Source organism: Episyrphus balteatus, chromosome 1 (assembly GCF_945859705.1).
Source record: "Episyrphus balteatus chromosome 1, idEpiBalt1.1, whole genome shotgun sequence".
In the NCBI taxonomy this organism is placed as follows: domain Eukaryota; kingdom Metazoa; phylum Arthropoda; class Insecta; order Diptera; family Syrphidae; genus Episyrphus; species Episyrphus balteatus.
The window spans coordinates 89,341,891-89,356,684 of NC_079134.1; the positions used below are offsets into that span (position 1 = coordinate 89,341,891).

The 14,794-nt window shown below is 31.9% G+C and overlaps 1 protein-coding gene and 1 long non-coding RNA gene across 3 annotated transcripts in view; both read left to right on the plus strand.

Moving 5' to 3' along the window:
- LOC129907415 (guanine nucleotide-binding protein G(s) subunit alpha) overlaps positions 1-14,794 on the plus strand; it is a 298,316-nt gene that overhangs the window by 56,381 nt on the left and 227,141 nt on the right. The gene's annotated exons all lie outside the window — the stretch shown is intronic.
- On the plus strand, positions 147-13,828 carry LOC129907578 (uncharacterized). The gene is made up of 2 exons (XR_008771085.1): positions 147-7,857; positions 7,923-13,828. It is a non-coding gene; the product is annotated as an uncharacterized LOC129907578 (long non-coding RNA).

The following is a 14,794-nucleotide window of genomic DNA, read 5'->3' on the forward strand; positions in this document are numbered from 1 at the left end:
TCCAATGTAGGGTGCTTTCATAATTGCAGACTAATGTCAAAAAAACTATTTGCGCATGTATTTTACTTAGAATTTATGAACACTTTTTCTGATTTGCGTCATTTTTCAAAAGTTTGAAGTTTTAATTCAGCCTCTTCTCCAAAATAAAACTTTTTTTTTACATTTCTCTTAATGTTTACAAATTTATTATATTCAAGAAATTCGCGGCTATTTTTGTTATTTTTACTTGAATTTTGAATTTCCAATCAAAATTTTGACAGAATTTAGAAATAAAGGAAAGCTTTATCATTTTTTACGTCATGTTCCTCCTGTCTTCAGTTAAAATTCACTGCGCATATTTGCGTATTACATTTATGAACTCCTGACATTTCGCTGGCTGAGAATTATAAGGGTGTATTTCATACAAAATACAAAAAATGAGTTTTATACACCAAAATTTTCGTAATTTTAGTGGCTTTTAGATAAAATTTAAAAAAAAATTAGAAAAACATTAATGGCGACGGCACAGTTAAAAAAGACATACAACTTTCATGATTTCACATACATGTATTAATATAATAAGGTTCTATATTATTCAAATTGCAACATAGAACCTTTTTACTGATTTTTTCAAAAAAAAAAAATACATTGATTTAAGTTACATAGAACTTTTTTATGCAAATTTTTCAAAATGAAATCTTATGGAAATGATATTTTTTCTTACTAAAGTAAAAATAAAAGATCTTTTGATGTTTTTGCTGGTATTGAACAACAGGGATGGAGTCGGCCTACTTGATAGTCAATAAATGACAGTCAAAAACGACGATTTTGCTCCATAATTCGTCGTTTTTGACTATCAACTATCGACTATCAAGTTAGCGGACGGGCTTTTGCTTAGCAGCAAAGAATTTTTGTATCTCGTTCTGTACTCTTTAAACCAAAAAATTTGTACTATCCAACCTTAACTTTTGCAATAATTTATAACCTAGATATTCTTACATCATAATTAAATTAAAATAATGTTTTTTGTGTGCCAAGAATTGGAAGTGATTTTTTGAAAACTTTTTTTTCATAATCGAGGTTGGGAATTTCATAGTTCGTATTAATAAACCAAAAATTAAAGAAACACTTAGATTCCTTAACTTTAAATAAAAGAAGTCACCTTAGTACCCAAAAAACAAAAAATTAACTAATTTTTAGTGGTATTTGGAAAATTCAGTATTTTTTTTTTTTTTTCAAAGGTCAAGATTTTACTCTACTAACCGTAGTGAACTCTTCGTTATTCATCTTAAAAATTATGTTAGTTTATTTCTATTAATAGTTTCATCTAATAAAAATTTTTTTTTAACTTGAAGCAAATTTAATTACGTTATACATGGAGACAAATAAGCAACTTAGAATCAAGATGATACTCCTCTAAAATCCAATCCTCTTAAATTAATAAGATTTCTAATAAAAATAAGTAAAATTTGTTTAAACCTTTTTAAAATCAAAGTGAACTTCATTTTAATAAAAATTTTCTTCTTAAGAAAATTTAAGTGTAGATACCTGCTAAGACTGAAATTATTTTTCATTAATTTTATGTACTTATTAAAATAAAAAGATTAAACAAACTTTAAATTTTTTTTGGCATACATTTTGTACCGTAGATGATTGTTTTAAGACGACTGTCTTTCTGGCAAAAAAGCATGCAAAAATCCGATTGATTTAATACAAATTCTAAATGTTTTTAGCATGTCTTTTTTCTGTGTACCTAATTCAACAATTGCTGTTTTCTAAAAATGCAACAACGTGATTTGTGGTATTTTGTTCTGTTATTTAAAATAGATTTTGACCGTTTTGTGCAAAACTTGAATAAACTTAAATTAAATCAAAGCCTATTTCACGATGAAGTCACTTTTTTCATATAAAATGCATTTATTACGTGTAAGCTCTTTATAACTATAAGGTTCTATGTTGAACATAGAACCTTTTTCAAATTTTTTTTACAAATTTTTTCATAAAAAGGTTCTATGTCATTTTTTAAAAATGCTCATAGAATCCTTTTTTGTTCACCACAAAAAAGGATTCTATGAGCATTTTTAATGTTTTTTTCATGGTTTTATAATTTGTTTAGGGTCCTTTATAAGATTGCATCAATACTTTACTGCTATGTAACTATTTTATCCAAAAACCAGCCTTAAAAAACTTTGAGATCGATTTTCTCAAAACTAAGGTGAGTTGACATACAACCCTATAATTCTTAGCCAGCGATTTGTCATTTGCATTAATGAAAGCTTTGCATTCGTCAGACTTGCGCAACCATGCATTTATGAAAGCACCCGTAGTGTTTGGTGCAGTCGTCGCATTTTAGTTTGTATACCCCTGTGCTCGTTCTTGTGTCGTTATTTGTTTTTGGTTGGAAAAGTTTTGTTAAATGGTTATTAGTTTTAAATGTTATTGTTATATTTTGTTTTTTAAAAGTATTTTTAATAATTTGTGGTAGCATATTTGTATATTGAATTGAAATAGATTTGGATAGTATGTTGATGGTGTGATGTTGTAGTCGGTTTTGTTTTTGTTTTTCATTTTCTTTAAAACTTATTTGGTTATTATATCTTTATTCACGGTCGAAGGTCAACTGTCAAAAGAAGATGTAGAAGCATGTAATAAGGTATATACTACTGATAGTGATTCAGAATAAATTATGAAAAAATAAACTTAAGATAAAAAAAGATGTTTTTATTTCAAAATAGCAGTATTATTATCTTTTCATTATGCAGTCAGTCCATAAATCTTTCTTAGCCTGACAAATACCTACTCTCCCATCTTCTTACCCCCTTATGCAAATAATTAATTTCATTTAGAGCCAATTTTTCAATCTTCTAATAAACAGTCAGTTAACTGTTCGACGAATAAAGTTATTAGGCTCATAAACAATCAGATAAAAACATTGAATTTTTCAATCAAGAATAATTTATTCTACAGAATAACAAAAAAAAATTGTCAAATTCAAAAATATTTAAAATTAAACGTCATTTTTATTCATGATTGTTTTTGTTTTCTTGTGTTCCACTGTATTTTTTTCAAAATTCTTTCAAAACAGCTTTGACAACTGACACAATATTTTTGTTGAGATTTTTCCTTAGAATAATTTTTATTCGTCTCTGAAAGAAGCAGATAGTTTTATTCTTAGGAATAAGCTATATCTGCTTGTTGAAAAATTGATTTTTTCTCTATCCTTAGGAATAAGTACTAACTGACTGTTTAACTGACTATTGAAAAATTGGCCCTTAATATCATAAAAATGAAATCTTATAAGAATACAAAAAAATTAAAACGTTTTTTTTAGTTTTTATTTTTAAGTTTATAATTAAGTTTTATTGCAATTAAAGCGAAATTAGTTCAAAATAGTAATTCAAACAATAGTTAATTTAATAAATAATCATTTAAAAAAATGATATTGGCAGGAAATTTAAACTGCCTTAACATTGACTTTTCTTATACTTTTTTCTTAGCTTAACTTTTCTCTTTTCATACTTAACAACGATTTTTTTTTTTTTGACAGGAGGAAATCTTCAAAAGACACTTGACAGTATTCGACACCAAGTAGTGTGGGACTCTTAACCACTAAAACCACCTCTTTATCAGGACCAAACTTGAGAGATCGACATCAGATTTTTCTTTCTTAACTTTGTAAAATCACTTTGGGGAAGTTTAAACTTTTAATACTTTCCCATGTTTTTTTAGACCATAAGCTCATGAGGCTTGGTTCTTCTTAATCTCCGAACATGGTTTCTTGTATTCAAGACGGACACCATTTCAGAACTGGTATGACCTTACAGTCTCTGATTATGCGATAGAGCGTATTTTTTAACAACTTCTATAACCATTTCTTCACTATTCCACGAAGGACTTTTTTTTGAATTTTTGGATGATTTCGGTATTTGTTTTCTTTGTACAGCCCCATAATTGGATACCATAGGTCCAAACAGGCTTTAGTACTTGATTATACAGCATTATTTTGTTTTGGGTTGATAAATCAGAGTTGTTACCAAGTAACCAATACATTTTTCTATGTGTCAAGTTAAGTTCTTTTGTTTTCTTTTTGATGTGCTCTTTCTACTTAATCTTTGCATCCAAAGTCATTCCATGGTATTTGACCGTAAGTACAGCTTGATTATTAATGAATATTGGAATATTGTTTATCTTTTTATTTGTAAAGTTTATATGTGAAGATTTTGTTTCATTGAGTTTGATACGCCATTTTTCGGTCCAATCTCTGACTGCGTCGTTGGCATTTTGTAGTTTTACTGCTGCCTTTTAGAGACACATTTGTCGGGTACCAAAATTGCGGTATCATTTGCAAAAGTAGCCATTATGGTGTGATTACCAACTGGGATATCCCTTGTGTATAGTAAATACAGGGTAGGACCTAGGACACTTCCTTGTGGTACACCGGCTTCTATTTCCTTCAATTCCGAATGTTCTTGATCGTACCTTACTCTAAACAATCGGTCTGAGATGTACGATTTTAATATTTCATAGATCCTTTTGCAGTTTGTACTCAAGTCCCTCATGCCAAACCTTGTCAAAGGCTTGAGCAACATCTAAGAAAATAGCTGAACACACTTGTTTTTCTTCTAATGCTTTTTCTATTACATCCGTTATTCTATTAACTTGGTCTGTCGTCGAATGTTTATTTCCAAAGCCAAACTGATGATTTGGGATTAACCTTCTTTCTTCTATAATTTTGCTAAGTCTCTTCAGAAGCAGTTTTTCAAAAACTTTTGCCATAATTGGTATAAGCGATATTGGTCTGTAAGACGTCACTTCTGTAGGTGGTTTACCTTGCTTGGGTATGACAATAACTTCAGCAATTTTCCAATGGTGTGGGACATATCGTTGCTTAAGGCATGCATTTATTATATATTGGAGTTTTATGAAGGCTTTCAATGGCATTTCTTTCATAACCTGATCAGTAATTAGATCGTAACCTGGTGATTTTTTTATTTGATAGTTGATGTAAACACATACTTTTTATTTCTTTTAGTATTACAATTGGTATTTCACTTTCATCTATCTTATCAACAAACTGTTAGCTATTTTCAGCCGCGTTTGTTGGGTATGGCTTAAAAACATTCGCAAGATGCTCAACGAAAAGGTTAGCTTTTTCTTTTGGGTTACCGATCCATTTCCCATCTTGAGATTTCAAGGGCGAGTTTTGTAACTGCGGACTTTTCAGGCGCTTGGCTGCTTTGCATAGCGAAAAATCGGTTGAAGCATCAGTCGTTAAATTTTTTAGGAGTGGACTGAGTGAATCATTTTTGAATTTATAAATTTGTTTTTTAAGATTGTTGCTTAGACGGTTAAACGTTGTTTTATCATCTGGAAATCTAGTATTTTGCCATTTTCTTCGAGCTCTTCTTTTCTCTAATATCATCTCTCTAATCTCTAAAGGATATTTTATTTCATTTTGTTTTCTTATAGAAAATGTTGGAGTACTTTCTTCAGCGGCCTGTTGGACATCAGCAATAAATTGTTCCATGGTCTCTTTGCTCGATTGTATCCATGGAAGATCTTAGATTTTAAAACTTAAAAGCCTTTCTCTAAAATCACTCCAGTTTGTTTTCTTATTTACAAGCTTTGGATTACTTTTTTCTATTACTTCCGATTCACTTAGTGAATGAATCACTAGAGTATGATCTGATGACAGGCCATAATTACCTTCGACACTAATGTGATTTCGTTTGATTCCTTTAGTTACGAAAAAGTCAATAAGGTCTGGTTTTTTGTTAGTATCGGAAGGCCAGTAAGTTGGCGATCTGGAGGAATAGAATTCGCAATTGTATTTACGGCCTGCTTGGAAAAGTCTTTTGCCTTTTGTTTATATAAGTCTTGAACCCCAATGGGAGTGTTTCGCATTGAAGTCTCCACCAACTAGAAAGTTATGCCCAAGAAGATTTAATAGATCTGTATAGTCATCTTCTGTCGGGAATCGCCTTGATGGGTAGTATATAGCTGCTATCTTAAACTCTTTCTTTTTCATACCAATACTAATAGTTGTTACTTGCATATTTTCATTAGTAAGCTTGGTTTCTTCATAATGTTTTAAGCTCTCTTTTATAAGAATCGCCGATCCACCTCTTGCCTTGTCAGCTGGATATGGAGCGTGGTAACATGAATAGTGTTCTACTACATTATCTAGACTTTGCCTATTGGAGAAATGAGTTTTGGACACCAGGAAAATATCTATATGTTCTAGATCTAGAAAGATTTTTAATTCGGATAAGTGTTGTAAAAGACCGTTTGCATTCCATGTAGCGATTTTAAGTGTTCTGTCCATCATTGTTTTTTAAGAGCGACTTTTTCGCTTAACTGTTTGATATTCAAATCCTGTTTATCAATTTTTTGAAGCATGAGTTGTAGCATTTCTTTTATGGAAGTCTCTTCATTCTTCCGCACATTTTAAACAATCTGAGAATAGGCTTTATTTTCATCGGTTTTACTTTGAACAGCTTTTTTAGGCGGTTCATTCTTAGTATTGTTTTCAGCAGTTAAATCAGTATTTACTGTGTTTCTGTGTTTGTCTCTAGCAGATGTATTTTTTGGCAACTGGGCAGCCTCTATAGCTTGCCGGGTGATTACCCTGGCAGTTCACACATTTTGCTTTCCGATCTTTGGTCATCGGACAATTTTTAGTTGCATGTTTTCCTCCGCACCTTACACAAGCAAATTCGCGGTTGCAGTATTTTTGGGTATGACCAAAAGCTAACGTTTGCACTGTGGAACAACTTTAGATTTTCGGAGTGGTTCAATTTTAACAGCTATGCCCAAGATTGATTTTACTTTATAAATCTCCTCGACACTATTTTACTGTCAAAAGTAAGCATGAATAAAGGTAGTAATCTCTTACTTGTCGTCGATTCTCCAGAAGAGTTTTTAATTGTCTCATTCTTAAATAGATTGACTGCATCAAGGGCTTGGAAGCCTTTTTGTACAAGATCTTCCACTACTTCCTCGGGAGAGCACGAGGAATGAAGACCTCTGGCTACTACTTTTATTGGCCTTGTAGCTTTGTTCTCACATGAGTGCCATTGAATTTGGTTCTTGCTCAGTTCTTCAGTGACAGAAATCTATACTCGTCGGCTTCTTCGACTGTGACTTTCAAGTTGTCTTTGTTGTACGATGTGTATTTGCAAGCTTTTTTAGTACATTTTTCAATTATTTTCTTAAGATCTCGAAAAATTGGAAATCCTGAGATCATAATTGGTGGTGGTGTAATTTTTGCTGCCTTTAGCGTCAGAATTTGATTTAACAACAGCTACCACATTATTCGCTTCTTTAGTTTCCGTAAACAACTCTTTATTATTTTCGATTTTAGAGCTTTTCTGATTTCTTGAACAAGTCTCAGGACTACGTTTAAGTTTCTTTGTGTCACGCTTATTTTTCTTTTTCTCAGTTTCAAACAAGAGCTCTTCTTCATCAGTTTGATATTCAGACTCAATATATTTTGGACTTAAATGAAGCGTGGACCCTGAATATTTCTTGTCAAGTAAAGAAACTTCAAGTTGTTTTCTTGCTGCTATTTCAATTTGCCATTCTTCAAAGTAGTTCTTTGATTTTGATTGGTCTATCTCTTTGTCTTCGATGGAACTCTGTTGATCTGTAATGTCGATCTCTTCATTTTTCTTGGTCCCTTTTTCGCTGATGTATTTAACATCAATAGTAGGTATTGTTTGGGATTGTCGATGATGTAACCTTTGGAGTAAATTTGTTTGGGGGAGTTCTTTGAAGCTTTGAACTCCGTCTCTCAATATTTATAAGTCCTCCCCAGAATCCATAGGACTGACATCTAAAGAGATTGGATTTACCAGTTTCACTGGATTGGCGCCTGGGGTATTTAATCTATTCGTTTTGTTCATGGCCATAATTTTTTAACTTTGTTTTCGTACCATAAATAGGTCAGTTACTTTTATCCATAGTTTATATTCAGTCGCCCCACAGGGAACAGACGCTCACCAGTGTGCCGCACAATATGTGTCAGACGCTCTTGGATTTAATTGTGAGCTGATGCATTCAGAGCGATATATCTGTTCTTTTGCTCCTAGTTCCTGAAAAGATAACTCAGGTGACTCAGCTCATGGATCGAATGGATCCAACGCTCGTCGTTTGTTAGATATCCAGCGGGCACCGCTAGGAGGTGACGATGCGATTTTGCCACGCCAACAACGAATACCATCAAAAAATCAGTATCATCATAATTCAGTATCATCAAAAGGGAAAATATATTAACCAAAATGAAAATGGGCAATTATGTTTGGCATTTCAGTAATATTGTTTAAAAATGATATATTTTTATAGAAATAATAATAATAGCGATTGATGTAATCCTACATGTAGTAATATAGGTACGCACAAAAAAAAAAGGTTGGCAAACAGAATATTAGCAAAAATAATAAAGTTTTTTTTTATTATTAATACGCTCTTATTAGCTTTGTTTGTAACTGACAAAGCAACTAAAAATCAAGCCATATACATATTGGAAAACTATTTTTACCCGATTTCCATTATCGTATCGAACTGAAACTTTGTACTCATATGAAGTTCAGATGGCAACGCAATATTTTGGGGTCCGGACTCAGAGGAGGGGCATTGGGGGGTTGAAACACCCAAACCTATTTTATCCCATTCAAATTATCGCAAAAACTTTTGTAGGTAAGTTGCAAGAGAGGGGCTTTGGGAGTTCATACCACCCAAATAAATTTTCATCTACTTTCAAATATTATACGACTAAAAAGCAAAAAAAATAAAGCAGATTTTTATTTGGAAGGTATGAGCTCCCAAAGCCCCTCTTATGCAAATTACCTACAAATGTTTTTGCGATAATTTGAATGGGATAAAATAGATAAAGTAAATAATGAGAAATAACCAAACTGCGGGTTAAATAAGAATTTCCAATTAAATTTTGCGAGCAATGCAGAGGCGTACGTTGAGTTGCTGGGGCCCCGGGGCAATACTACATTTTGGGGCTCCTTTGTTATTTGAGGGCCCCTTTGATATAGAGAATAAGAACAAATAAAAAAGTACGTATGCACCTTATTTTTACCGACTTCCAAAATGGAGGAGGTATTCAATTCGTCTGTATTTTTTTTTTTTTTTGTTTTTGTAACCTCATAACTTTGGACTGGGCGAACCAATTTATATAATTCTTTTCAAAAGCTGGTGGCTGCAATGTGGTCCCATTTCATTTTCGTTCAGTTCTGGCCATAGGAACTATTAGAAAAACCATAAAACCCAGTTTTAGCCATGGAAGTCGGTTTTGTTTTTTGATAAAAATGATTATTTGTTTTGTTTTGGGGCTCTTGATGTATCATTTGTTGGTTGCTAAGTAAATAACATTTTTTGAGGCCCTAGAATAATATAAAGTTTTTCTTTAAAAAAAACCAATTTATTGCCACTGAGGTAATATTTTTTTATTGAGATGGTGGCTGGCATTCAATTCATTATGCTTTACTCTGAAAAATATATCTCTTGTGTCCGAAGTGATTAATGCCAAATATCTTATCTTTTTGCTTCGTTACTTTTATAATAAGTTGCCTTTTCTGCATTGTCCCCAGTCGGGGCCCTGTCCTGCCATGTCAGGGGCCCCGGGGCACCGCCCCGCTTGCCCCAATGGTGTGTATGCCCCTGGAGCAATGTCAATGTGTAAATCAACCCAATAAACGCAAAAACCTGAACAATAACGTTTTATTCAATATAATGTATTTTTTAAGAAATCGCCACGAAATCTACATGTTCGAACGCTATTTACACGTGTAAATATAAATACACGTGTAAATAAAGTACACGTGTAAATGTTTTTTAGATACACGTGTACACGTGTATCGGGTACACGTGTAATTAAATACACGAACAAAATCGTAGGCTCTACTTTCAACCGAGCTTATTAACCCCGCAATCCTCTCACCCTTATTTTGTTTTCGATTATCTGCATATACAAAATGTAAACAACGACCTTAAAAAGTAAATGCAGAAGAAAATAAGACCTTACATGGTATAGTCTTCTCAAATGAACTTTTGGCGCGCTAGAATCCCATTTCATCCCACAGTGCGCCTCCACCTTCTTTAAAATAAAAGTGATCGAGTCTCTTTACACGGAACCGCTCAATATTTTACATGCGCCCTTTCTGTCACCAATATCATTCATTAGAATTGTCCCGTTAGTTAAATCTTATCTATTTTGTGTGGAATCAGTAAAAAGAATTTCTCCTATTCTGTTAGACCCCCTTGTTTAATGGTAGAAATAAATGCAAAAATATTCTCCGCTTTAATAATTTAAAGATAATTTCAGTTAATATATTTCGCGCGAATTCATTGACAGAAGACAAAAATCAAGGTTTACTGAAAGGTAAAAAAAAAATTGTCAATACTTTTACGGAACAAACCTAACCATGGTAAAATAGGATATTAAGAGCCATTTTCTTCACTAAAAGTTGAACTCAAGTTGAGGATTTTTATCCTCAACTTGTGATTTTGTTTTTCTTCAATCAAAGTTGACATTTTCAACTTTTGATTCTCAACTCTCAAGTTCATCAACTTCAGATTTTCTCAACTTGAGAAATAATAGAAGTTGAGAGAGCAAACTTGAGATTTTACATTAAAATGTCTTGTTTTTTCTTTTTATTTCCTTTTAAAGCATTTAATTTGATGAAAAATTAAATGCCTATCCGTTTACAAGAAATATTACTTAAAATTTAGGATTTAATTAAAATAAATGAAAAAAATGGCTCCAAAAAGATTTGACATTTGTAAAAAGAAAAATATCCAAGTATATTACCAATTACATTCAAATCACTTTTTGTTGCACTTCAAAGTTAATTAATGAGGATGTGCAACAGATTCTCCAATTGCAGAAAGATAAAGAATTTATCAATAAATAAATCATACACAAGACCCGCCGATTTTTGTATATTACTTCAAAATGTTTGCTATCCCACGTCACGCGGCACACACACATTTTTAAAATAAATTCATTTGTTTAAAAATCATTTTACCACTCGAAAAACAAAATTTAACGATGTGAAATATAGATTTTTAATTATTTTTAAAACAAAGCTGACATTTTGAACACAAAGATTCCATTCAAATGACACATAAATTGCTTTTCAAATATAAACTGTCAAAAATATCCTAGGGATATTTTTTTAAACTGAGAGTTGGTCAACTTCTGTTTTCTAAACTCGAGAGTTGAGAAAAAAAAGTGAAGAAAACAAATGTTCAACTTGTGTTTGAACTCTCTAGTTGAAGTCAACTCTCAAGTTCACCAACTCTCAAGTTTGCTTCAAGTTGAGCAATAGTGAAGAAAATGGGCCTAAATTTTCATTGTCGATACACTTGTTTTATCACCATTTTTTTCTTTTATTTTTTTTTTGTTTGGCGGTAGAGTCATGTGAATTCGATGCTAGTAGTAGAATCGCGCTCTTGTCAGCTGCAGTTTTCGGAATTCACAATTTGCCCTCTACATAATTACTAGAGTGACCGCAACTCCCATAGAAAAAATTTTTTGTCGAATTTTTTTCGGGGGAACCCCATAAAATGTTCCGCCTTTGCAGATTTTTAGAAATTTCAGCTCGATTGGATAACTCTAAATGGTGCCGACACTCGCTCAAAGTATCAAAAATCTCTGTTTTTTCACTGTTTTTCCAAGAAAATTAGCTCTAGCTCCCAAACAAATCGGGTTATTTTCACTTTTTATATATTAAATTAAAGGTAGTGTTGTTACACATAATTCAGATGCTAAATTTGTTTAGTTTTACTAAAAACGAAAAATATTGTCATCAATTTAAATTTTCAGTACTTACCTCAAAAAGAGCTGAAGTGCAAACTCGATTTAAAATTAAACTTTTTTTTAACTGTTTTATTCTGCGGATTGGGATAGAATGGATGTTTCTCTATCTCTGGGCCCTCGGGTAGCAAAAGTATGAGGTATAGTCGTGGGGTGAAAGAGCTATTAACAATGAAACTTTCTATGTTATTGGATCGATGTAAGGCATCTGATAGAAATGCTTTTCACATAATTATAGCTACAATAGAAGCACTAGGGCAAAATCCAATTGACGTTGTAGTTTCAAAATCAAACTTACATTCGACAAGAAAAACTTTTGCTTGGTTTAATGCCCCAAGAGCTTATCTGGCTCCTAAACAAGATCTTGATCTTTTGCGTAATAACATTGAATACCGCAAGATAGACAAAGATATTTCAGAGAAGGCTCTTGCTAAATTCTCAAACCATTTATGGTATTTGAGTTCAGAGCTGGCAGGTCTGGCGTTCTTTGACCTAACTTTACGAGATTGCGAAAAATTAGAAACGGCCAACATAATTTTGAAAACCAGTGAAACGGAAACCAACAGAATAGTAAATCCAAAGCTACAGACACATGAAGATGAACAATTTGTCACAGCAGTGATCCGTTCTTTTATTGAACAATGTTAACTATTGTTGTTATGTCAAAAAAATCGTTGTATTTGTTTTTGTTAGATTTTGTTACAAAATGTAAACTTTGATTTAGGAACGACTAAATGTTACATTTTGTTGATCTGTCAAAAGAAAAATTTTTGAGATTAATTTTATGAATGAATAAACAAGAAAAAATTAATTTCGTACTGAAATAATTCTTTTTAATTGAATTCTAAGCAAATTGAAACAAAAATATGCATTCAATAATTTCAAATACGGAAACAAACAAGAAATTCTCTTCTCACATCATCCCCTCTCTTCTCCATTTAGTTGTGTTTGACAGATTAACATTGAAACTCAAGTCCAGGAGCTGAGTTGAAAAAAGTAACAAAATGTAACTATTTGACACTTCAACACTGGATTTAGGAACGATGTTGTGACGTCACGATGTTACACTTTGTAACTTTTTTCTCATTTAGGAACGATGAAAGTTAACTATTGTTAACAATAGTTAACATTGTCGAATAAAAGAACGCATCACAGGGTTAACAAATATTGTGAACAAAGAAACATTGAACTTTTTAAGCCGATTGAAAATAGACACAAGTTTTCTCAAAGAACTTCCAAATCTTTGGCCCGAAAACCCGCATTTTAAAGATGGCTTTAAAAAAGTGCAATCACTTAAAGTCGTAAATGACATGACAGAAAGAGGAGTCAAATTAATAACCGATTTTAATAACCTTTTAACTAAAGATGAGGAAAAAAACAATATGTACTTAAAGTAGTCAGTGAGTACCGAAAATTTGTATCCTGATGCTTTCAAAACTACTTTGTAAATCTCTTGATTAAATTTTTTTAGTAATTACTTCATTAATTATGTATAAAAAATGTAACACGATGTTATTTTTTTTTGTTTTTTAGGACGTGTGTGAATTGCGTAAAATAGTTAACATAGTGTAAAATTTTTGACACTATTGAGGTGAATAAAAAAATTTTCAGCTGTTAAAATTTTATTGGGCTCTGGGACTTGGCTAAATTTGAGTTAAATTTTTTTTGTAGATGGTTTTGTTTTGTTTTTTTTTTATTAAAAAGGATTTTCATAGCAGAAAAGAGGCAGAGAAAAATATTAAACAATAAGCCATACAGCTGAAATTTCTTTGTTCACCTCAATAGTGTCAAAAATTTTACACGGTGTACTATTTAACGCAATTCACACACAGCCTTAGAATTCTGTTAAATGTTTCGTTTTTTTAAATAAAACAGTTTAAAAAAAAAGTTTCATTTTAAATCGAGTTTGCACTTCAGCTCTTTTTGAGGTAAGTACTGAAAATTTAAATTGATGACAAAATTTTTCTTTTTTAGTAAAACTAAGCAAATTTAGCATCTGAATTACGTGTAGCAACACTACCTTTAATTTAATATATAAAAAGTGAAAATAACCCGATTTGTTTGGGAGCTAGAGCTAATTTTCTTGGAAAAACAGTGAAAAAACAGAGATTTTTGATACTTTGAGCGAGTGTCGGCACCATTTAGAGTTATCCAATCGTGCTGAAATTTTGGCTATCTAAAAATCTGCAAAGGCTGAACATTTTATGGGGTTCCCCCGATTAAATTTCGAAAATCGATTTCTTGCGGTCACTCTAATAATTACAAAGGTTGGGTTTCTTCCGTATTGATATTGACACCATTTTTTAACTTATGTCGAATTCCTTTCACTGGAACAATTGAATTTTCGGCGATCTTGAAGCGAATTTGTTCTGAAAATCATAATCCATAGAAAAAAATTCGCCTCAAACGAAGCAGAATTCGAATTTTTTTAATCCCTCTCTTTTGAAAGATTTACACGGATTTGCACACATACTTGGAACATTTGACATGTTTTAAACGTCAAGCTGAAAGTTTTCTTCGGGTTGTTTGTTTAATAAGGAGTAAATTATAATCGAATATCGTCTTTTTACTGCGGAAAAATATGAAATAAATAAAAAAAAACAATGTGCGATAAAAATATATTTTTTTCTGCCATAATTCTTGTGAAAAAGTCAAATTACTGTGATTTTTCTTCCCGTGATTGTCTTCAAGAAACTTGTATATCTGTAAAACATCAGCATACGGCCAAAATAATTAACCTTCTACTTCATCTTCACTCAGATCTTAATAATAACTGCAATTTCCGTTTGATTCTGATTAAAATAAATTAATATTACCGAAGAAAATAAACAAAATTACACGGTGTTACAAAAATGAGGTTTTAAAATATACGCGGGCGGAGACCTATCACGTTTTGTAGAGCTAGTCGCACTGATTACGAAACGGTATTTAAAAAGTTCCTAAGACCCCCAAAATCTGGAGTTAGGGGCAAAAAACGTTTTTTTTTTA